The sequence below is a fragment of the Nycticebus coucang genome, chromosome 5 (assembly GCF_027406575.1).
Source record: "Nycticebus coucang isolate mNycCou1 chromosome 5, mNycCou1.pri, whole genome shotgun sequence".
NCBI lineage: Eukaryota > Metazoa > Chordata > Mammalia > Primates > Lorisidae > Nycticebus > Nycticebus coucang.
In genome coordinates, this window is record NC_069784.1 from 104,674,545 (window position 1) to 104,700,180 (window position 25,636).

The 25,636-nt window shown below is 35.4% G+C and overlaps 1 protein-coding gene and 1 non-coding gene across 2 annotated transcripts in view; one reads left to right on the forward strand and one right to left on the reverse strand.

Moving 5' to 3' along the window:
- The window catches only part of THEMIS (thymocyte selection associated), a 216,376-nt gene that overhangs the window by 186,580 nt on the left and 4,160 nt on the right, over positions 1 to 25,636 (reverse strand). The gene's annotated exons all lie outside the window — the stretch shown is intronic.
- LOC128587103 (U1 spliceosomal RNA) lies at positions 228 to 389 on the forward strand. The gene has a single exon (XR_008380518.1). It is a non-coding gene; the product is annotated as a U1 spliceosomal RNA (small nuclear RNA).

Genomic DNA, 25,636 nt, shown 5'->3' on the forward strand with positions numbered 1-25,636 from the left:
CTCTTTAAGCTTAAGCAAACACTTGCTAATTTTTTAAATTACTGTAACAAATACATATGCTGTGTTTAAATAAGGTAAGGTAGAACAACCATGTTACTAATTTTAAAAATCAGAATTCATTAAATTCTGTTAATGAATAAATAAATCCAAAACTCACATGATTTGATTTTAAGAGTTATGGGGGAAAATGTTTTAAATATGCTTCAAGCATTTCTTGATACCAGTAGAGAAGTAAGGCAGGGGAGATACCATGATCACGAAGGTGGTTTTCCCAGGGCGAGGCTTATCCATTGCACTCCGGATGTGCTGACCCCTGGGATTTCCCCAAATGTGGGAAACTCGACTGCATAATTTGTGGTAGTGGGGGACTGCGTTCGCGCTCTCCCCTAATAAAATAAAGAAAATAAAAAATATAAAACTAAAAAAAAAAAAAAAGTGTACTTTGGTCTGTGGTTAGAGTTCACACATAGTGTATGGGGCAGGTATTTTTTCCCAAACTGAAACAAATAATGAAATCACTAAAACCAACCTTTCTAACCTAGAGAAAAACATTCTTTAATCCTAATTATTTTTTTATTTATTTTTTTTTTTGTAGAGACAGAGTCTCACTTTATGGCCCTCGGTAGAGTGCCGTGGCCTCACACAGCTCACAGCTACCTCCAACTCCTGGGCTTAAGCGATTCTCTTGCCTCAGCCTCCCGAGTAGCTGGGACTACAGGCACCCGCCACAACGCCCAGCTATTTTTTGGTTGCAGTTCAGCCGGTGTAAGAGTTAGAAAATTGGATATCTAAACTGCTTTCATAGACCAGGAAAAAATTACTCTTAGAAAACTTGTCCTGATAAATTATGTTTCTTTATAACACCTAAAAGGTATTGTCAAATAATGGCAAGCCACCTTTATGTAAAAAGTATTATTTTATGTGAAAAGATATATTTCATTCAAATACATTTCATTTCATAGCTTTTGCTAAAATTTTGGCTTAAAAATTTGCTGTGATTTCAAATATTTATTGGGAATAAGAAAAATTAGATAATCCAACTGAAATGTAAAGCTTCTAAATTCTAGAGCATGAATCAAAGACAGAAATTTCTAGCCAGATTTTCTGATTTTTTTTTTTTTTGCACGCTAACTTGAAGGTACTGTTTCTTCCATTTCAACACTTATAGTCATTTAGGAATGCCTAACAAAATCTACCAGTATTATAATATTTACAACTTAATTACTACTTTTAAGATATTTTTTTAAAAGTAGTAAATTTTAAATGTTTTTGATATTATTTTTCTTTAGTAAAAGTTGTCCAATGTTAAATATTGGCCAGTAATTTGTACTTATTAAAATGAACTTGGGTAATTAATATACTTATCTTAAATTTTCATTTCACAGTATTTAAAAATATAGCAGATAATAAAAAATAAAATGTTACTTGACCTCTTGCACATTGTTCATCCTTATAAAATGAAGGAAGCAAATGAATGATCTATATTTATATGTTTGCACAAGAAGACATTTGCCAGCACTCTATTTCATAACTTCATTTTACCTGGTCAAGACTGGCACTTAACAACAAATAAGTCTGATATTTTTAAGTATGAACACTTTACCCTGGGTTTAAATAACATACTCGATTGTATAAAAAGCTTTACGTTTTGGCACATCTCCACTTAAGTAAACAACAAAAAAAATCTTCTGGCAGTTATTTTCCTGTGCAGCTTTTGAAGATAATACAACTGAAATTGCTTTTATCTAAGCTTATTTGCTTTGTCTTTAATGCACCTGTTTTAGGGCTTTTTTCCTAAAATAAGTCCTGCTTAAGCTAAATTTTAGAAAGGAACATGTTCCACTGAAGCACACGCACAAAAAATGCACTAAGTTTTTAAACTTCTAATTTACCTTCTGAAACTCCATCTGGTTTTATTCTCATTTTTGAAAATGTCTAATTCCACTTAAAGAGGAATTTTTATTAACTTGTCGTATATTGCCTAAGGGTATTCTAAAAGACAAATTACACAGTAGCTAAAGTGCCAACTCTTACACAGCAAAAAAATGGTCCCTATGTTTTGAAAGAAAAATAATCAAACATCATTTCAAACAAGATTATACTTTTAAGAATGTAGCCAGCCAAAAATATAATTTTTGTATATTCAAGTCAATACAATTCCAGTGTATTTTTAACTTAAATTGAACATTTAATGCTCCCAAATTCTATTCTGACAGGCTTTTCTGTATCCAATCACACACAGGGAAAATTTATATTTATTTCATAAATCATTAACAACTTTACGTTTGGGGATATAAATTTTACATAATTTACAAGCTTAAATTTAAAGTTTAAAATTTTCTTTTCTTTTTTTTTTTTTGAGACAGTTTCATTTTGTCAGCTTCGGTAGACTGTGGTGGTGTCACAGCTCACAGCAACCTGAAACTCTTGGCCTCAAGTAAACCTCTGGCCTTAACCTCCCAAGTAGCTGGGATAACAGGCGCCCCACCCAACCTCCCTGCACCACAGACCTCAGCTGGTTTTTCTACTTTTATTTATTTATTTTTTTCACACAGTTGTTTTTTCTTTTTTAATGGCACATGTGTATGTTGAATTTACATGAATTAAATGCACACATAGATGAACTTTAGCGTCAACAGTAGTTGTCCTCATCTTCCTGAGGGGAGCAAATCTTCCCTGTCTGCAACAGTCTAAAGCAGGCATCCTCAAACTTTTTAAACAGGGGGCCAATTCACTGTCCCTCAGACCATTGGAGGGCCGGACTATAGTTTAAAAAAAAAACAACTATGAACAAATTCCTATGCACACTGCACATATCTTATTTTGAAGTAAAAAAACAAAACAGGAACAAATACAATCACACCGCCTCATGTGGCCCACGGGCTGCAGTTTGAGGACCCCTTGTATGTACCACAGAGGATTTCCCATTGGCAGTTTTTCTAGTTTTAGTGAAGACTGGGTCTCAATCTTGCTCAGGCTCATCTCCAACTCCTGAGCTCAAGCAATCCACTTGCTTTGGTCTCCCACAGTGCTAAATTACAGGCATGAAACACCACACCCTCAGTGTGAGTTTAGGTTGTCCAAAATCAGAGCAGATTCATAACTAGAGTCCAATAGAACATGTGAACATGCAGAAAAATTCTACTTATGAAATGTAATGCTTATCCTTGACAAATCTTTACACATATAAGCTCTTGTGGAAAAATTACTGGTACTCTTGTTTAGCTATAATTATGTTTTTAATGTGACAGGCCCTATTCTATTATATTTTCTATACTTTCATTGCACTTGAGTCGGTATAAACCACTACCAATGTTATAAATACATATTTAAAAGTTTAAAGAAGTTTTTATTTTGTCTAAATAATGAAACCTATCAAATATGAATGAATGCGAGTAGAATACAATGCTATGATTTTCAATGTTTCCTTGATTTTACTACCATGTCAATGGTTGGTTTAAATAAAATAGGAAAAATTAAATTTAATTAAACATAAAGTAATTATGTAGCATAATTTTTTAAATCTAAATAATAAAGTTTTATTTAAAAAAATAATTCTAATTCATTCTGGGTTATATATATACACAGTATGTCAGTTCTGCTTCTTCGACAAGGTTTTCATTTTGTTCATTTGTTTTTTGTTTGTTTTATGTCAGATTAATATGAGGGAACACATGTTTAGGTTACATTGTTTTCAATTCTGTGGTAAAGTTCATGTTGCAGTTGAACCCTTCACCCAGGGACCATGCTGAACACCCTCACATCGTGCACATTATGTGAGATCCTGCCAAGGGCTCTCCCTCCTGTCCCCCCCGCCAGCCTTGCTGGACTAAACTTGTGTAGCACAGCATAATTTTTGCCACATAAAGTCTCATATATGCATCAGATCTATAAAAGTCATGTTCACATAATACATAATTAACTAGATATCATTATTCAATATACTTATTAAGCCAGTTTTAGAGTTAATCCTTCAATGTCATATTTATCAAGTTGTAATCAATAATAAGTTATTGAAAGATAAATAAGACAAATGTGTAGCTATTAGCAGTATTTCTTATGCATGTTTATTTCAGCAACCAAATTTGTTGAATTGCCACTAATAAATTGCTATAAAATATGTTAAAGATGTTGTTGGTTCTGTAACAATAACATTTACTACGGGATTTCTCATTTAAACCCTTCAAGAGTGAAAATCAAGAATGAACTTTACGATATGTTTTATTCCTGGGGATATGGCAAATAAGAGACCTTGAAAAATGGAAATAATAATCTCACAAGAGACCGCTAAGGGTGAGATATCTTTATAAACATGATGAAATATAATGAATTAACTAATTTAAATAAAATTAAATTCACACTGTACATATATACATAATGAACACTAAATTTGTGTATAGATGAACATATAAAGAATTGTTTAATTATACATATATTGCATTATATAGTCACATATTTATGTATAGATATACACATATAAAATATACATTCAAATGGTCCCTCACCATGATTTCTTGACTTATGATGTTGAAAGCAATACATATTCAGTAGAAACCATACTTTGCATACCCACATAACCAACCTGTTTTCATTTTCAGTATAGCATTCAATAAATCACATGAGATATTCAACTTTATCATAAAATAAGCTTTATGTAAAATTATTTTGCCCAACTGTAGGCTAATGTAAGTCTTCTAATCTAGGCTAACGTATCGTGTTTGATAGGTTAGATATATTAAATACATTTTCGATTCATGATATTTTCAACTTACAGCAGGTTCATCAGGACATAACTCCATCATTAGAGCATCTGTATTATATATTATTTGAGCTCATACACCCAAATCTACAGAAAGAGAATATGGCCTAGTAAGCCTTCTACGTATACAGTTTTAATTATCACTAACAATCTATCACTAAACATCCTTGGCATTCTCTCAGTCTGGTGCTCTATGGGATATTTTTTCATCCGCAAACTTCCCTGCTGCACTCTGTTGCTTCCCCTCTGACACAGACAAGTTCTCTTTGCCACTTTGCAGCTTCCTCCTCTCTCCATCCCTCCCACCTGGTGTTCTTTGGGACCTACATATCTCTTCTGATGTGGCACATTCACAAGACTTCTTTCACCCACCCACAGACCTGTAATGTCAGCCCTGACAAGGCTAACACTCCTTCTACTTTAGATGCACATTTTTGCTGCCTAATGTTCATTTGTATATGAATATTCTACAGGGGCCTAAATTCATTGGAATATAACTGAATTATGCCTTCACTTACCAAACCACTGCTCCCTTTCTAGTTGCTCTTTCACTTAATGTTTTTATCATCTACCATGCTGCTAGTTAGAAACTTCAACTCCTCCTAAGTTCAGAAGATTCTACCCAAAAAGCTCATGGATTCTACAGCTCCTTGCTATTAATTGCTTTCTCATTCCCATCTTATAAACCTCTACTAGAAAAGATATCTTATCTTCTCGTCTGATAAGATGTTTTGGCCTCCTGCTGCACAATAAAATACTATACGCTGGGTTTAAACACAGGAGCTTATTTTCTTATAGTTCTGGAGGCTAGAATTCCTAGATGAAGGTTTTGGCCTATTTAGTTTCTGGCGAGATTCCCTTCCTGGTTTGCAGACTGCTGCTTTCTCACTGTCGCCTCACATGGGCTTACGTGTGTGTGTGTGTGTGTGTGTGTGTGTGTGTGTGTGTGTGAGAGAGAGAGACAGAGAGAGAGAGAGAGAGACAGAGAGAGAGCCCTCGTGTCTCTTATTAGGACCCTAATCCTATCAGATCAGGGCCTCACCCTTATAACTCATTTAACCTGATTACTTCCTTAAAGGCCCCATCTCCAAATACACTCACAGTGGCCAGGTGCAGTAGCTCACATCTGTAATCCTAGCACTCCCAGAAGCCAAGTTAGATTGCTTGAGATCAGAAGCTTCAGACCAGCCTGACAAGAGCGAGATCCCACCTCTTCTAAAAATAGAAAAAACTACTCAGGCATGGTGGCACATGTAGTCCTAGCTGCTCGGGAGGCTGAGGCGAGAGGGTGGCTCAAGTTTAAATCTTTTATCCAGTGAGAGCCAATTTTTGTTAATGATGAAAGGTGAGGGTCCAGTTTCAGTTTTCTATACGTCGCCAGCCAATTCAGCCAGCACCATTTGTTAAATAGGGAATCTTTCCCCCAATTTATGTTTTTGATAGGCTTATCAAAGATCAAATGATGATAAGTGTCTGGGTTCATCTCTTGGTTCTCTATTCTGTTCCATACATCTACCTCTCTGTTTTTGTGCCAGTACCAGGCTGTTTTGATCACTATAGATTTATAGTATAGCCTGAAGTCTGGTAGTGTGATTCCTCTTGATTTGTTTTTATTTCTGAGTAATGTCTTGACTATTTGAGGTTTTTTTCTGACTCCATATAAGATGAGATACTAGTTTTTCCAGATCTTTAAAGTATGACAGTGGTGCTTTAATAGGGATTGCATTAAATCTTTGGGAAGTATGGACATTTTAACAATTTTGATTCTTCCCAGCCATGAGCATGCTATGTTTTTCCATTTGTTAACATCTTCAGCTATCTCTTTTCTCAGAGTTTCATACTTCTCTTTATAGAGATCTTTCACGTTCTTTGTTAGGTAAATTCCCAGATATTTCATCTTCTTTGGCACTATTATAAAAAGAACAGAATCCTTGGCTATTTTTTTAGCTTGACTGTTGTTGGTATATATAAAAGCTACCAATTTGTAAATATTTTTATATCCTAAGATCCTGCTGTATTCCTCGATCACTTCTAAGAGCTTTGTAGTTGAGTCCCTGGGGTTTTCCAGGTATAAGATCAAATCATCTGTGAAGAGTGAGAATTTGATCTCCTCTGACCCCATTTGGATACCCTTGATTGCCTTCTCTTGCCTGATTGTGATGGCTAAGACTTCCATTACTATGTTGAATAGCAGTGGAGACAGTGGGCATCCTTGTCTAGTTCTAGATCTGAGTGGAAATGTTTTCAATTTTATTCCATTCTATAAAGATACTAGAAGAGAGTGCAGGGAAAACACTTGCAGAAATTGGCCTGGGAGTGTATTTTATGAGGAGGATCCCCATGGCAATTAAAGCAACACCAAAAATATATTACTGGGATCTGATCAAACTAAAAAGCTTCTGCCTGGCCAAGAACACAGTAAGTAAAGCAAGCAGACAGCCCTCAGAATGGGAGAAGATACATGCAGGTTATGTTTCTGACAAAGATTTGATAACCAGAATCCACAGAGAACTTAAACTAATTAATAAGAAAAGAACAAGTGATTCCATTTCATTGTGGGTGAGGGACTTGAACAGAAACTTCTCTGAAGAAGACAGGTGCATGGCTTACAGACACATGAAAAAATGCTCATCATCTTAATCATCAGAGAAATGCAAATCAAAACCACTTTGAGATATCATCTAACTCCCGTAAGAGTGGCTCACAGAACAAAATCCCAAAACTACAGATGTTGGCGTGGATGTGGAGAGAAGGGAACACTTCTGCACTGTTGGTGGAAATGCAACTTAATACATCCCTTTTGAAAAGAAGTTTGAAGAACACTTAGGCAACTAAAAGTAGACCTGAACAGTTTTCTCTCATTCTGAAAGTTTCTGATTTACCTGGTTATCTTGTATTTAGGTTGTAAGCCCCAGCAAAATTACTGCTTCCCATTTAGTTTTCTCTGACTTTACTGGATGGCGAGTTATACCCCCCCCCCTTATTCTCCAAATATTCCATCTCAATTATAGCACTTCTCACACTGTATTATAAATACTGGTTAAAAACAAAACAAAACAAAACAATCTCCTTTTGCCTGCCGATGGAGTCCTTAAGGACAAAGATCATACTTTATTCATTTTGTGTACGTAAATAAGGAATGAAGAAGAAAGGAAAGACATAAGGAATGAAGAAATGTAGATATATAATTTTTGAAAAGAATTTCCATAATTTTAGTGTGTTTTTTACAGGAACAAGAAAAGTATAACATTTAATCCAGCCAAAATATGGCACTTAAAAATCTTAACTCTTTTAAAAGGGAAAAAAAATATCTTCTTGGCATTTAAAAATTGCTAGAAGGAACATTTAGAGCATCACATTTTGGGGCTCAGCACACATATGCTTTGACTTTTATAAATACATGTGTGGTTTCACCAACATTTTTCTTCTTGATAAACAGTGAAAGTAAATGCCTTGCACTCTCTAAATGTATAGTTAAGAAATAACTTCTAGATTGTTTTAGCTGTCTTGGACTAATTCAGTTTTGTATCTCCACATTCCCCACTGGATATTTTTACCCTCCAAAATAATGGAGAATTTCTGCTTTTTTTCGAATATCATTTCTAATCATTCATTCTCTCCTTCCAGCCTCAATGTCTCAGTTTTATTCAAACGTGCCAATAATCACACTTTGCTAAACATGTTTCTTCAGCTTGGAAAACTGTTCACCCAGATATCTGTTTTGCCAATGGCCTCACTTCTTTCAATCAGAGCGAGACTTTTCCAACGGGGTCATTCCCAGAATTCTTTGTAAATGGGTGCAAAGCTGGTTAATTCTTTCATTACTTGGGTTTAAGGATGTAGAAAATTATGGCACACTCAAAATGGATCATAGACCTAAATATAAGAGATATTTCATCTAAAAAAATACTGTGCAGTAAAAGGTTCATTCCATGGGGTCCATTAGTAAACAATAAACTCAGATAAATAATGAGAGACAATTTAGGGCCTTGTCATCCATTGTAAGGTTTTTTATTTTGAGAAAAAACGGAGAGGTTGGAGAGGGTTTTCAATGGAAGAGGGACATGATGGATCTGACATATATTTTAAAAACATGACTCTGGATGCTGGGTTGAGAATAGACTTTAGGAGTAAAAGGGTAGAAGAAGGAAGGCTATTTAGGTGGAGCTTTGGGTAATCCTGGCAAAGGAGGTAGATTAAAGTTGTGGGAAGTGGGGCGGCGCCTGTGGCTCATTCGGTAGGGCGCCGGCCCCATATACCAAGGGTGGTGGGTTCAAACCCGGCCCCGGCCAAACTGCAACCAAAAGATAGCCGGGCGTTGTGGCGGGCGCCTGTAGTCCCAGCTACTCGGGAGGCTGAGGCAAGAGAATCGCTTAAGCCCAGGAGTTGGAGGTTGCTGTGAGCTGTGTGAGGCCACGGCACTCTACCCAGGGCCATAAAGTGAGACTCTGTCTCTACAAAAAAAAAAAAAAGTTGTGGGAAGTGGTGAGATTCTGGATAAAGCATGGGGGAAAGGAATTTGGGCATCGATTTTCTCTTTATAAAAGTTAATTGAGGGTGGCGCCTGTGGCTCAGTGAGTAGGGCGCCGGCCCCATATGCCGAGGGTGGCGGGTTCAAACCCAGCCCCGGCCAAACTGCAACAAAAAAAAAATAGCCGGGTGCTGTGGCAGGCGCCTGTAGTCCCAGCTACTCGGGAGGCTGAGGCAAGAGAATCGCTTAAGCCCAGGAGTTGGAGGTTGCTGTGAGCTGTGTGAGGCCACGGCACTCTACCGAGGGCCACAAAGTGACACTCTGTCTCTACAAAAAAAAAAAAAAAAAAGTTAAGTGATACTTTATGGCCAGGCCTAGTGGCTCATGCCGGTAATCCTAGCACTCTGGGAGGCCGAGGTGGGTGGATCTCCTGAGCTTAGGAGTTGGAGACCTGCCTGAGCAAGAGCAAGACCCAATCTCTAAAAATAGCCAGGCATTGTGGCTGGTGCTTGTAGTCCCAGTTACTTGGGAAGCTGAGGCAAGAGGATTGCTTGTGCCTGACTTGGAGGTTGCTATGAGCTATAATGCCACAGGACTCAACCCTAGGACAACTGAGTGAGACTCTGTGTTAAAAAGAAAAAAAAGTTAATTCATACTTTCATAAAAATTAGAAGAGAATACATTAAAATGTTAACAGAGAATACATTAAAATGTTAACATTAAAATGTTAAATGTAAATTCAACAGTATTCTCCAGTAAAATTATAGGTAATTTTGTACTTCTGAGTTTATCAAATTGACAACCATGTATATGTATTTTTATTTATTTATTTTACACACACACATAGTGTGCCAAAAAAATCCACATTTTACAAAAGGAAAAATATGTATTAATTTTGTAATACTCAAGTCACATTTGACTTCTGCAATTACAAGAGGTGTTCAAATATGACTTGTATTCATCTCTGCTATCAGTATATGTTGATACTACAATTTTAGTATAGTTTTTTTTCTTTCTCTCTTTTTTTTTTAGACAGAGCCTCGAGCTGTCGCCCTGGGAAGAGTGCTATGGCATCACAGCTCACAGCAACCTCCAACTCCTGGGCTCCACTGATTCTCCTGCCTCCGCCTCTCAAGTAACTGGGACCATAGGCACCCGCTGCAGTGCCCAGCTATTTTTTGGTTGCAGCTGTCATTGTTGTTTGGCAGGCATGGGCTGGATTTGAACCCACCAGCTCAGGTGTATGTGGCTGGCACCTTAGCCGCTTGAGCCACATGCGCAGAGCCTTTAGTACAGTTTTTTCCTTCCTTAAAATGTGTATACATGCTTTAACACCCTCTGTATATATAAAAGTGTACACATTATTAGAGATGTTATCTATGTACTATATATTATATTATATGGGATGGACATAAAGTTCATGTGTAATTTAAAATAGCATAACCCAGGAAATTAAACATGAACTTTATGGACACCCTGTATCTATAGAGAGCGAGAGAGCACCTCTTCTAATTACCAGAGGTCAAATGTGACTTTTATTCCTCTTTTGTTACAGGTATACATTGGCTTTTACAATTTTAATAAAATGTTTTCCTTTCTAAAAATGTATATACATCCTTTCAGCACCCCCTCTATGTTTTTAGAGACAGGGTCTTGCTATCTTGCCCAGGCTGATCTTGAACTCTTGGCCTCAAGCAACTCCTCCTGACTTGGCCTCCTAAAGTGCTGGTATTAAAAATGTGAGCCATTATGCCACAACCATGCACATATATTTTTATAAAGCAAAAAATAATTTTTTAAATATTCAGCTTACCAAAAAGATCATAATACAAACCAACTTTTTTTGCCAATTTCTTTTTTTTTTTCTTTTTGCCTTTTAATGTCTATAGGATCTGTAATGATAAACCCTCCTTAATTCCTGGTATCGGTTTATTTATTTATTTATTTTAGGTTAATGTGACAATACAAACAACCAAATTTTGCCAAATTGTTAAATCACCACCCCAAATGGTTACATTACCACAGTGGTAGTGGTAATGTTAGCAATATGGACAGGAGTTAAACAAGTAACAGATAATGTTTCCCGAACTGAGAGTGGTGAAATCATTTCTTATGAATGTATGTTAACATTATTACCTAAGAAATTTTCCTGACAATATATGACTCTCTCCAGAATACCTTTGATGCCCAATTTTATTGAATGGATAAGTTCAATTCCAGTTATAATAATTACAACAAGTTACATGATGACTTACGATTTCTCACTGATACCATTTTTTCAGTGAGAAAAGTTTAAGTAATGGAAAGATAACAACCAACCTCAAAATCTCAGGGATTTATGCAATGAGGTATATCCCACAACACGTCCAACAGGGGTGGATGAGGACAAGGACTCTGCTGACCGTAGTCACGTACCAGTCTAAGCTGTTTATGGTTTCATTTTTTATCTAGTCTACCAAGGTGAAATATGTTAAATTATGAACGGGTTTTTAAGGCATCTGTCCCCACATGACACATGTTACATCTGCTCTCATTACCTCATCTAACCACAAGAGATCTGGAAATCCAATAACACCATGTACTCAAAAGTAAGACTAAACTGGAATAGATAATACCAATTTTTTTTTTAATTTCTCAGACTTGTTCTTTGGTTGAAAACTGCTCTTTCAAAGAACTGAAGATGACATGTAGCACAGAGCAATTTATCTATGATTTATGTCATAAGTCACCAGAGCTTTAATCTGAGAGGACTTACGATGGCAATTACATTATCGCCTAAATGAGGTCTCTAAAGTGGGCTGTATGTGCCAAAGAGTATTATAAGATGTGAGGTAAGAGAAAAAATATTAGATATCACATTATCTATATCCATTATCCATATTTGCATTAAATATCATATTCATTTCTACTTAAGACATGTAAGAAAACTAAACTATTCTGGTATTTAGCAGAAATATTTAATTTTAAGCTTACTAACATTTAATATTAAAAAATCCTCAGTTGTCCCTACCTTAGATGATCGTATGACATGTATACTACATGAAATATTGAGACAGGATTGGGAATTCAAAAGAATGAGTTAAAGGAATTATCCTAACTCATTCATTTACTTTGAATATACTACCACATAATGGAGTTTATATGTGTCAAGTTAAGTTGATTTAAGATTTGTCATAATCTAATTTTAACTATATTAGCACTTGCAAAATAGATGATAACTTTGCAAAATGCCTTTAAAGACACGAGAATTGAAGGCTGCAGAGGCTATCAATAAGAAAATGACACAGTGGCATGTCTCCTACTGGTGCAAACTTGTCATCAACTGCATACATTTGCTATCTAGTGAAACTGCCAAAATCAGATTTATGAAGATTATTTTATTTATTTTATTTTTTATTAAGTTATAAACACATAGATCATGTATACATTAATGCATTTATGGGGTGCAATGTGCTAATTTCATATAAAATTAGGAACGCTTACATCACATTGGTTAATATATACCTCATCTCACTTAGTTATTATGTTAAGACATTTATACTCTGTACTAATAGATCCAACATGTACCCTTGCATTATGCACCATAGGTGTGATCCCACCATTCACCCTACCTCGATCTGACCTCCCCTCCCCTCACAGGCCTCCTCCTCCTTCCTTCATATTGGGCCATAGTTGTGATCTATTCTTCATATGAAAGTGTGAGTGATTGTGAATTAGTTTCATAATAGTACTGAGTACGTGAGATATTTTTTCTTCCATTCTTGAGATACTTTACTAAGTAGGATATGTTCCAGCTCCATCCATGTAAATGTAAAAGAGGTAAATGCTCCATCTTTTTAAAGGCTGTATAACATTCCATGGTATACATATACAACAATTTATTAATCCATTCATGGGTCAATGGGCACTTGGGCACCTTCTTCCATAATTTGGCTATTATGAATTGAGCTGCAATGAACAATCTGGTACAAATATCTTTGTTATAAAGTGATTTTTGGTCTTTTGAATATACACCTAGTAGAGGAATTGCAGTATCAAACAGCAGGTCTACTTTTAGATCCCTGAGTATTCTCCATACTTCTTTCTAAAAGCGATGTATTAGCTTGCACTCCCACCAGCAGTGAAGAAGTGTTCCCTTTTTTCTACATCCATGCCAACATCTGTACTTTTGGGATTTTGTTCTGTGAGCCACTCTTATGGGAGTTAGATGATATCTCAAAGTGGTTTTGATTTGCATTTCTCTGATGATTAAAGATGATGAGCATTTTTTCATGTGTCTGTAGGCCATGTGCCCATCTTCTTCAGAGAAGCTTCTATTCAAGTCCCTTGCCCACAATGAAATGGGATTACTTGTTCTTTTTTTATTAATAAGTTTGAGTTCTCTGTGGATTCTGGTTATCAAATCTTTGTCAGAAGCATAACCTGCAAATATCCTCTCCCATTCTGAAGGCTGTCTGCTTGCTTTACTTACTGTGTTCTTGGCTGTGCAGAAGCTTTTCAGTTTGATCAGATCCCAGTAATGTATTTTTGGTGTTGCTTCAATTGGCCAGGGGGACCTCCTCATAAAGTATTCTCCCAGGCCAATTTCTTCAAGTGTTTCTCCTGCATTCTCTTCAAGAATCTTTATAGTTTCATGTCTTAAGTTTAAATCATTTATCCAGTGAGAGTTGATTTTTGTTAATGGGAAAGGTGAGGGTCCAGTTTCAGTCTTCTACCAGTCACCAGCCAATTCACCTAGCATCATTTGTTAAATAGGGAATCTTTCTTCCAATTTATATTTTTGATGGACTTATCAAAGATCAAATGTCAATAAGTGTCTGAGTCCATCTCTTGGTTCTCAATTCTATTCCATACATCTACCTCTCTATTTTTGTGCCAATACCATGCTGTTTTGATCACTATAGATTTATAGTATAGTTTGAAGTCTGGTAGCATATTCCTCCTGATTTTTTTTTTTTTTCTGAGTAATGTCTTGGCTATTTGAGGTTTTTTCTGGTTCCATATAAAGCGAAGTACTATTTTTTCCAGATCTTTAAAGTATGACGGTGGTGCTTTGATAGGGATTGCACTAAATTTGTAAATTGCTTTGGGTAATATGGACATTTTAGTAATGTTGATTATTCCTAGCCATGAGCATGATATGGTTTTCCATTTGTTAACATCTTCAGCTACTCTTTTTCTCAGAGTTTCATAATTCTCTTTATAGAGATCTTTCACATCCTTTGTTAGGTAAACTCCCAAATATTTCATCTTCTTTGATACAACTGTAAAGGGAATAGAGTCAGTGACTGTTTTTTCAGCTTGAATATTATTGGTATATGTAAAAGCTACTGATTTGCGAGTATTGATTTTGTATCCTGAGATGCTACTGCATTCCTTGATCACTTCTAAGAGTTTTGTGGTTGAGTTCCTGGAATTTTCCAGGTATAAAATCATATGATCTGTGAAGAGTGAAAGTTTGATCTCCTCTGACCCAATTTGTATACCCTTGATCACCTTCTCTTGCCTGATTGTGATGGCTAAGACTTCTATTAGAATGTTAAAAAGCAGTGGAGAAAATTGGCAACCTTGCCTGGTTCCATATCTGAGTGGAAATGTTTTCAGTTTTAGTCCATTAATATTGGCTGTGGGTTTGCTGTAGATGGTCTCTATCAGTTTAAGAAAAGTCCCTTCTATACCTATTTTCTTAAGTGTTCTGATCATGAAAGGATGCTGGATATTGTCAAAAGCTTTTTCTGCATCTGCTGAGAGAATTATATGGTCTTTGTTTTTTAGTGTGTTTATGTTATATATTATATTTATAGATTTACAGATATTGAACTAACCTTGAGACCCTGGGATAAAACCCACTTGGTCATGGTGTATAATTCACTTGATGTGTTGCTGGATTCTGTTTGTTAGGATCTTACTGAATATTTTTCCATCTATTTTCATTGAAGGTATTGGTCTATAGCTTTCTTTTCTTGTTGGGTCTTTTCTTAGTTTGGGTATCAGGGTGATATTTGCTTCATAGAATGTGTTGGGAAGCATTCTTTCTTTTTTAATGTTTTGGAAAAGGTTAAATAATATAGGTACTAGTTCCTTTTTAAAGGTTTGGTAGAATTCTGATGTGAAGCCATCTGGTCCCAGACTCTTAGAATAGTTAATTCTATTTCAGTACTTTATACAGGTCTGTTCAGCATTTCCAATTCTTTCTGATTAAATCTAGGAAGTTGGTGTGCTTCCAAGTATTGGTCAATTTCTTTCAGATTTTCATATTTCTGTGAATAAAGTTTTTTATAATATTCATTAAGGAATTTTTTAATTTATGAAGTGTCTGCTGTTATTTTGCCTTTGTTATTTCTGATTGATGATATTATGGACTTTAATTTTCTATTTTTGGTTAGGTTGGCCAAAGGTTTATCAATTTTGTTGAATTTTTCAAAAACCCAACTTTTTGATTTATTAATCTCTTGAATAATTCTTTTGTATTTTATTTCATTTAATTCTGCTCAAATTTTAGTTATTTCTTTTCTTCTGTTGGGTTTGGGGTTGGAATGTTCTTCCTTTTCCAGTTGCTTAAGATGTTCCATTAAGTTATTGACTTCCTCTCTTTCCGTTCTGTTGAGGAAGGCTTGCAACTGTATAAATTTCCCTCTTAGGACTGCTTTTGCAGTAACCCACAGGTTCTGATAATTCGCGTCTTCATTATTGTTTGGTTCCAAAAATTTGGCTATTTCCTTCTTAAACTCATCTATGACCCAACTATCATTCAGCATAAAGTTATTTAGTTTCCATGTCTTTGTATGAGTATGCAGATACCTGTAATTGGTGAGTTCACTTTTATTGCGTGATGATCCGAGAAAATACAAGAAATAATTTCTATACTTTTAAATTTGCTGAGGTTAGACTCGTGACCTAAGTTGTGATCAATTTTGGAGGATGTTCCATGGGCTGATGAGAAGAATGTATATTCAGTTTTGTTAGGATGAAATGTTCTGTGGATATCTGTTAGATTCATTTGTTATATGGCAAAATTTCAGTCCAAAATTTATTTGCTTTGTTTCTTATTGGAGGATCTATCCAATGCTGCCAAAAGGGTGTTAAAATCTCCAACTATTATGGTGCTGGAAGATATTAAATTGCTCATGTCTGTTCAGGTCTCTTTTATAAATTGAGGAGTATTCTAGTTGGGTGCATAAATGTTAATAATTGATAACTCATCATGTTGAATGTTTTCCTTAACAAATATGAAGTGACCATCCTTGTCTTTCCTGATGTTTGTTGTTTTAAAGCCTAGTGTATCTGCAAATAAAATTGCCACCCTGGATTTTTTTCTGATTTCCATTTGCCTGGATTACAGATGTCCATCCCTTCACCCTGAGTCTATTTTTATCCTTTAAGGTAAGATGAGATTCTTCTTTGCAGCAGATATCTGGCCTGAATTTTTGTATCCAGTCAGTTTAAGCCATTAAAATTCATTGAGAGTACTGATAAGCCTGATAGTATTTTGGGTGTCAAGTTTTTCAAAAGACCAGTGGACCTTTTGAATCTTTTCACCACTGTGGAAACTGGGTTTTGGTCAAGAATTTCAGAGTGAGTTTACTTCGGTGGTAGAGCATTGTGCTGGTCATTATGGAGGATGGGTCTGAGGATATCCTGAAGAGCTGGTTTAGTTATGGCAAATTTCTTCAATGTGTGCATGTTAGTAAAGTATTTAACCTCTCCATCATAAATAAAGCTCAATTTAGCTGTCCTCAGCTTAAAGTTGATTTTTTTTTTAGGAGATTGAAGGTTGATGACCATCGTCTTCTTGCTTAAAAAGTTTCAGCAGAGAGACCTGCAGTCATTCTATTATTCTTCCCCTTGGAGGTTATGATTTTCTTATGCCTGGCTGCTTATAGGATTTTCTTCTTCATATTAACTTTGGCAAAGTTAATTGCAATGTGTTTAGAAGATGCTTTATTTGGGTTGAGTCATTCTGGGGTTCTGAAACTGTTTGTTACCTGAATTTCAGTATTTCTTGCCATGCTTGGGATGTTCTCCTCAATTATCTCTTGGAGTAGAGTATCTGTGCCTTTCAGACCATCCCCCTCTCCTTCAGGGATTCTGATGAGGCAAATGTTTGCTCTTTTGGAGTGGTCCCACAATTCTCTCAGGGAATGATCCATTTTTGCTCTCCTCTCTCTTCCTCTTTGAGCATTTGGGAGTGTTTAAAAGCTTTGTCTTCAATGTCAGAGATCCTTTCTTCTGCATACTCCATTCTGTTACTGAGGGATTCTACTGTATTTCTCAGATCTTTGAAGGCCACAAGTTCTTGCTTTAATGTGTCAAAATCTTGGCACATTTTGTCTTTTGGTTTTGGGATTTTGTCTTTGAATTCATTGAATTCTTGAGACAACTTTGGAATTGCTCCTTGAATTTCTAATTCCATCTTTACCTCCATTCTGTTAATCTTATTTGCAATCCAAATTCTGAATTCGATTTCTGACATCTCAGCCATTTGTTGATGAATGGGATTTTCTGTTGTGTCTCCTTTGTCATTCCTTGGGGGAGTTGATCTACTCTGATTATTCATGTTGCCATAGTTTTTCCACTGATTCTGCCCCATGATTATTTTTCAACATTTGGCTAGAGAAGTTGGCAAGGTGAAATTGAATTGAGGGCTCCTGGAGTTATAATTAACCAGCCCTTTACCAAAGAACTGGGATTGGTGATTGCGACTTTTCCCTTAAAGCTTTACAACGGACCCATTCAGAACTACAGCCTGAAACTCTGGGGACCTGCTTGGTGTGGTGGAGTTAGATGTTGACTAGTATTCAACTAGTCTCTGTGCAATCCTAGTGAATCAGTGGCTTTGGGCTGAAATCTCAGCTGTGGAGATACATAAGCATCTAAGACAGCCCCCCCACACACAGGTGACAACTGGAAAGGCAGAATCCCACACTCCCACAACAACACAACCAGAGTATAACCTTCGTGGGTCCCCGAGTGATCAGCCCAGGTCAAGAGTTCCAAACCAATTGTCCCAGTGAACATAAACTCCAACTGGGTGGGACAGTTCAAAAGGTCTTCAGCATCTAGGAAGCAGGGGTCCACTGGCAGCTCAATTTGACCCCCGTGGGAGGGACTGTGGAGCCACCACCACTGTCAGGGACAGTGTTGCCACTGTTGGGGGTGGTGCTGCCAATCTGGGGTATTGCTGTGTGCAGGTTGCAAGAGCTGTTAGGGAGCTGGAGGGCATTGCCATGGCTGCAAAGGTCACAGGAGCCCTGTGAGGAACCAGAAGGCAGAGCCACTGACCCATGGCCTCTGGCCCAGGAGCTGGGTGAGAAGCCAGAACCAGGGGGCTCCAGGGGTTGCAGGAGCTGGGCTAGAGTTGCCAGCCTCTGGCCATGGATCTCAGGAGCCAAGCGGGGAGCCAAAGGGTGGAGTTGCTTTTGCGCCAGGCTGCGTGTTGCAGGAGCCGGGAAGGAGTTGCTGCAGGGCCCTGTGTTGCAAGAGCCAGGCAAGAAGCCAGAGGGCCCAGGGCTGCATGGGTCACAGGAGCCAGGTGGGTGTTACCAGCTGCAGGTCACTGGTCACAGGAGCCGTGTGGGAGTCTCCAGTCCCAAGCCGCAGGTCTTAGGAGCGAGGTGGGAGTTGCAGCTGTGGCTGCCAGTCATAGAAACCCGGCCCAGAGCTGAGCTGCCCACCACAGGCTGCCTAGCTGGGGAGCTTGTGGGCTGCAGTCCCTGGTGGTCAGTAGCGCAGGTCCTGAGCTATACTTTTTCTAACATGAGTCAAGTCTATCTTCCCTTGTAACTCCTCACCTCTGTTAAAGTTATAGTTTCAGTGCCCCACCCTAGCAAAAATCTGCCAAATGCTCTGGATTTTGCAGGGGGTAGTCTTATGAAGATTATTTTACATACAGAGTGATAGCCACAAACATTAATGGTAAATCTGCTCCATGTGTAGATTACAAATAGAGCATACTGGATCTTTTTGAGGTGTCTTTAATGCTATCATTCAAAACTGAAATAAATTAAATTAGAACAATTCAAATCTCTTTAACACATGGTGTTTAATCAACATTTTAAAAAATATTGAAATATTCAGTAACAAAAAGATTAAAGCATTTCCAGTAATTTTCAGTAATAATGTTACACTAAAAATCAATTAATAGTTAATATGTTCTCATTCATTTGTGAGAGCTAAAAAATTGAAAGGACTAATGTTCAATATTAATAATATTTGATGATAATAGCATTCAATATCTAATATTTAATAGCACAGTAGAGTTAATATAGTTAACAATAAGTTATTCTATGTCTCAAAATAGCTAGAGGTGAGGATTTGGAAAGTTCCCCAAACAAAGAAATAATAAATGTTTGAGGTAGCCTGTGTCCTAATTATCCTGATTTAATCATTGCACATTGTATGCATGTATCAAAATGTCACATGTGCCCTGTAAATATGTACAATTATTATTTATCAACTGAAAAAAAATTAGTATTTTATGAAAAAGCTAACAGCTTTTGTGAGAGAAAAATGGGTTTGTATTCTTAATGACAATGTAAATTGCTTAAAATATTAACTTTCTTTATCCTTTGTAATTTTTATTATTTATATGCCTTAGAATGAACAAAAAATATCAATAAAAAATACAAAGATAAAGGATACATCCTCTTTTTTTAATTGGTGAGGTCTTTGACCAAATAAAATCCAGGTCGGTTGAGTCACAGGTGGGGCATTTCAGCCATGAGTCTCTTTTGGGACCAAAATTGGCTTTTCAATTGTCTACTTTAAATTTCTACTTGATTGAATAATAGATATTTATATTGATCATATCCAAAACAGAACTTTTGCTTTTCTCACCAAATCACATCTTCCTATGTTCTTCACAACTTTGTCAAATGCAGAGACATTTGCCCAGCGATGCAGGTTAAAATACTTGGATTCATTCTTTAGTCTTCTCATTTTCTCACACAACATCCATTAGAAAGTCTAGACATTTCTATCTCTGAAACATCTCCTGCACTGCTCATTTCCTTCAAACTAAGGGCACCGTTTTCTCTCTTCTGGATTATTGCGCTGTGTCCTAACGTGTCTCCTTGTTCTGGTTTTTACTCTCCAGTACCTGTTCTCCCCTCAGCCGTCAGTGATCTTCCTAAAATGGAAATCAGGTCCTGTCTATCTCCTGGCTTCATCATAACTCTGAGAGTTGATGTGAAGGGTAACTGAGATACTGTATAGAAACTGGTCATTGGTATTTCTTACAATATCCACAGTCCTTGGAATGCTCTCTCCATCCTTAAACCTCTTCTCATTTGACTCATCCGACGGGGATATTGTTTATCTGTCTCAAACACACTAAGCTCCTTTTGGTCTCCAGATGTTTGCACTATCTGTTCACTCTCAAACACCTGAACCCAGCTCTTCCTTGACTAAATAGTTAATATCTTATAATAAAGTTGACAGCTTTTGTGCAAGAAAAATGGGTTCTGCTGCAAAATTACTTCCTCAGAGTGGCCTTCCCAGACCACCTTATCTTACAGGCTTCTCCCTTCCCCCAGCCCAGCATGCACCAGGCTGTGTGTCACTAAGCTTCACGATCTGGACCTGCAGGTCTCCTATCTCCCAAAAGGCTTCCCCTCAGTTCCTTGTTTTCAGTACTGCTGACCTCCTCCATGTTTTTATCCAGATGAAGCAGGCTTTTATGGGCTGTGTACTTGCTCTGTCATCAGCAGGACTGTGCTGCTTCTACATGTGGTAAATGCTCATTTCCTCAGCTTATTCAGCCTGTGCTCAAATTTCACCTCTTCAGAGATTATCTGCCATTATCACCCTCTCTCCTCACTTCACTTTATTCTCTATTTAGTTCTTCATGACACTTGTATATATTTGTATATATTTTGTTTGTCATTTGTCCCATCCACTAGAATATAAGCTCCAAGAGGGGAAAGGCTTTACTTTTTTCCCAACTATAATTCTAGACCTTTGATCAATGAAATTAATTATTGAAATGTATGTAAGCTATTCCATGCTTAGGCTTAATGTTTGTCTATAAAACATGCTTATATGTGCATTCAATTAATAGTTTAACCACTATTTTTGCTTTTTGTAATTATATTTTAATTTCTAGCAGTTATTTATACACATTTTAATATGTTGACACAGATTACCCAATTGCTATCTAGAAAGTCGGTAACAGTTTACAAACAACCAGCTCTGCCTCACTTCCTTTCTGCACATTCATGCCCACAGTGGGTTTTGAATCTTTTTAGTAGCTATAACCTAAAAGGTAAATTATGACTTGTTTCATCAGCAATTTTTATTAGGAGATCTAAAGTGTTTAAGTTTATTATGGCATAAACTTCCTTTAATATCTTTTGCTTACATATAAATTTTATATTCACTTTTGTTTAATGTTATTTGATAATTTTTTACACACTCAGAATATTTGCTATTATACTCTAAAAATTTTCCTAGTTCAGAGTATATGTTTCTTCTATATTTATGTATTTAGAGCTTTTTTCTAATATAAAGTTTTTATTTTATAAATTTAATAATTTTTATTTTTAAAGTTCCTAATTTAATATCATTATGTTGTTTATTTAGTGTTTTATTGTTAATGTTCTAATTGTACTAGTTTTCTTCATATTCAACTTATGTTGGTGCATGAAGCAGTGGAAAATTTAAATTAGTTCTGTTTCACATTTTAGAAATGGTTGACCAGTCTTCTTTATAATGTACAAACACTAAGATAACAATAATAATAGCTATTAATTATTGCATGATTATGATGGGCCAGTCATTTTGGTTACGTACTTTCTATACAATATCTCAGTTACTTTTCACATCAACTCTCAGAGTTACGATGAAGCCTATTTTTCTTAACAAAGTAGAAAAGCAAATGTTGAATGTTCTGAGTTTACCATAGAATCATCTCTCATTTGTAATGTACCTAGGAAGCAGAATCTTCAGATTATAAACCACAGCTCTGTGCTTCACATAAGTAGGGCAACTTAGCCTCCTGAAATAATAAGTAATAGAGTAGCAAGTTATTGAGCATGCTGCCGGTTAACACACTGTGGTTGTCAATTGGAACTATTCAATCTGATACCACTGAACCTCACATTACTTGATATAAGCCTTTTTCAAGTTCCCTGAAGCATCCCTTCCCCCAAAATCTTCTGTCATGAAGTCGTCACCATTCACAGAACCTGGTTCCACTGTCTGCCATGGTACAAGAAAGAAGGTGCAATTTAAACAGAAAGGAGACAAAAATATTAGAAACAAATGCTTAGAAAATGACATACCAAAGGGAAGTGGAGTAGTAATATTATCTGACAAAATAGTACCATGAAAAAAATCATCAAGAAAAAGAGATGATAATAACAAAGTTGAAAGATGTAACCCTTCTAAACATAGATACATGTAACAACTCAGTCTCAAAAAAGTAAGATGAAACAAAGAAATCATGAACTATATAAATGGACAATTGCTAAAGTATATTTAACAGAATCTTCTCATAAAATTATAGATGAAGCATATGAAAAAAGTAAGCAATCAAGAGCAAAGATCTGAACAAAACAATTAAGAACTCAAGCTATGTGACATAAATAGAAAGATGTTATATCAAAAATAAAGTCTGCTATTTTTGAGCATACATGAAATATTTCCAAAGTTGGACATGCTTTATACCACAAAGTAAAGGAAACCTCAATGAATTTCAAAGAATCACCATGATACAGGCTATCACTTTGTAACAAAATACAATGAAATTGTTAATTAAAACAGAAGCATAGCTATACTAAATCCTATGAGATTAGCATATGAATAAAATACATAGCTGTTGGATTTAAAAAGAAATAAATGGCAATTAGAACTGAGTAATCATGAAAATGTTACAAGGCAAATTTTATGAGAAATAGCAAAAAGTAATTAGAAAAAAATGATAGTTTTTAACACATTAATCAAGAAGCAAAAAAAAATGTTTTTAAAATGACTAGAAAGCTTGAAAATATGCAAGATAGAAAACAGAAAGAAAATAAAGATCAAGTCAGAAGTCAATTAAAGGAACAAAAAAAATGCAAGATATTAACAAAACCAAATTATGGGTTCTTTCCACAAAGTTTATGTTCAGTAGGTCTTGCAGGACAGACAGCTCTAACAAATTTTAAAGGAGATTTTAAGGCCTATTTTTAGAAAATTACCTCAGAAAATAGAAAACAACAAAATTCGTGTAGCTCACGTCAAAAAGCTAGTGTTGTCTTAAGTATAAAACAGATAAGTCAATAGGTTCATTTCAATTAAAATCAAAAGCAAAAATTCAAAATATAACATCAAATACCTTTATTGTATTTCAAAAACATATGTATAATCTGAAAGGGTTCTTCACATTTGAAAAATCTTTTAAAATAATTCCCACAGACAGACTAAAATGAGCAAATTACATGATCTTAATCAGTGGTGCACTAGCATTAAACTCAATACCTATTTATTATGAAAACACCTAGAAAGAAAAGAATAGGTGTGAACTTCCTTATTTTAGTGAATGTTAAATACTAAAATTTAGAGCATTACATATAATGGAGGAATTTCAGATGATTTCATTTATGATTAGGAATAAAACAAGGATTTCCACCCTTGCTTAATATAATACTGAAGGCCCTGGCCTGCTCTACAAAGGTAAGAAAAAACAGTGATAACAATTAGTAGGCAAAAGACACAAGTCAGTTTTCTAATAACAATATCTACTTAGGAAAATGAATGAAATAAAAAATAGGAATTATTACAATTAATAAAAGAATTCACCAATACTAATAATAATATTTAATTACATTTTCTACTTTAATGATAACCAATGTGAAAACACAAGAAATCTGACATAATTCAATATAGCAATCTGTGTACACATAATAAAATATATGAATACGGGGGGCATTCTAGGAACTAGCCTAGGATATATAAGATCTCTAAGGAGACATTTTTTAAAAACTGTAATTAGTGATCTAGAAGATGTTTTGTGCTCTTTTTCTCTTTTTTAAAGGAGAGATAAATTATGCTCATGAGTAGGAAGACTTTGATATTAACAAATTTAAGTCATAATTTAAAAATTTCTGTTAGAAATCTCAGCTAAGAATGGCATCATTGGAGATTGCACTAAATATTTAAATAGGAAATAAAGCCAAATTTATTCAAAATCTTTAGAACATTTAACAAAATACTTTAACCAAGAAGTTCTAGAAGTTCAGCATAACTTGATACTAAAGCCTGGCTAGGATATTGTAAAACATAAAAATTATAAGTCGATATAAAGATACAAAGATCCCTCCAAAAAATTAGTAAACCAAATTTAGTGATATAAGATGTAATTGGTTTTATTCCGTAAGTAGAAGCTTGTTTAGTTAACGTTCAAAAAACAAATGTAAAAGAAAAAATCATAATCATCATCAAAGTTACAGAAAAAATACTTCATAAAAGTTAGGCATTTACTCATAATTTTAATAATGGTTAAAAAACTAGAAACTTCTTTAACTTTGAACATACATATTTAATGGTGAATAACTAAAAATTTCTCCCTGTAGGTTTTGAGTGATAAAAGGAGGACCTTTACCATTACCTCCACTCAATATTATCCCAGAAGTACTAGCCAGTGCTTTAACAGAAGAAAAGGCACAAGCATTGGAAAAATAAAATCAATCAATACTAATACACCACACAAAGGTATACATAAAAATCCATAATAAACTGAAGATATATTCAACAAGCACAACAAAGAAAAAATGAAATTTTTAAAAGATATCATTAGTAATTACATGAAAAAATAAAATAACAGAATAAGTCTAGAAAAAACGTGTAAGATCTCCTACCAAAAAAATTGTAAAATGTTATTAACAGAAATGAAATAGACCTATATAACTAGAGAGCTATACCAGGTTAACGAATCAGAAGACTTAATTTAAATGATGCCAGTTTTCTGCAACCCAATGCATGGCTAATCAAAATTCCAAGAGAACTTTTGTGAAAGTTGATAAGTTAATTCTAAAGTATATATGAAAATTCAAAGTATCAAAGTAGAAGGAGAATAATACATTGGGAGAACTTATTCTATGTAAGTAGTTCTCAAATTTGGTTGCATTTATAACCATCAGCAGCAGTTAAATCTAATAACCTGATAGTGATGACTTACCTTCCATAATTAAATCCTTATCCCTTGAGGAAAGACCCAGGTATTATATCTTAAAAACAATCCAAGTATTTCTAATATGCAACCAAGTTTCAGAACCACAGTTCGGCAGCATATTAGTATATATAATATAAATTAGGTGTTGCAAATCTACATTAATTAAAACAGGTGAAATTGATATAAGAATAGCAATTAGATGAGTGGCATAGAAGCTACAGAAAAAGACTTAGGCATGTATGGATACTGTTTGTGA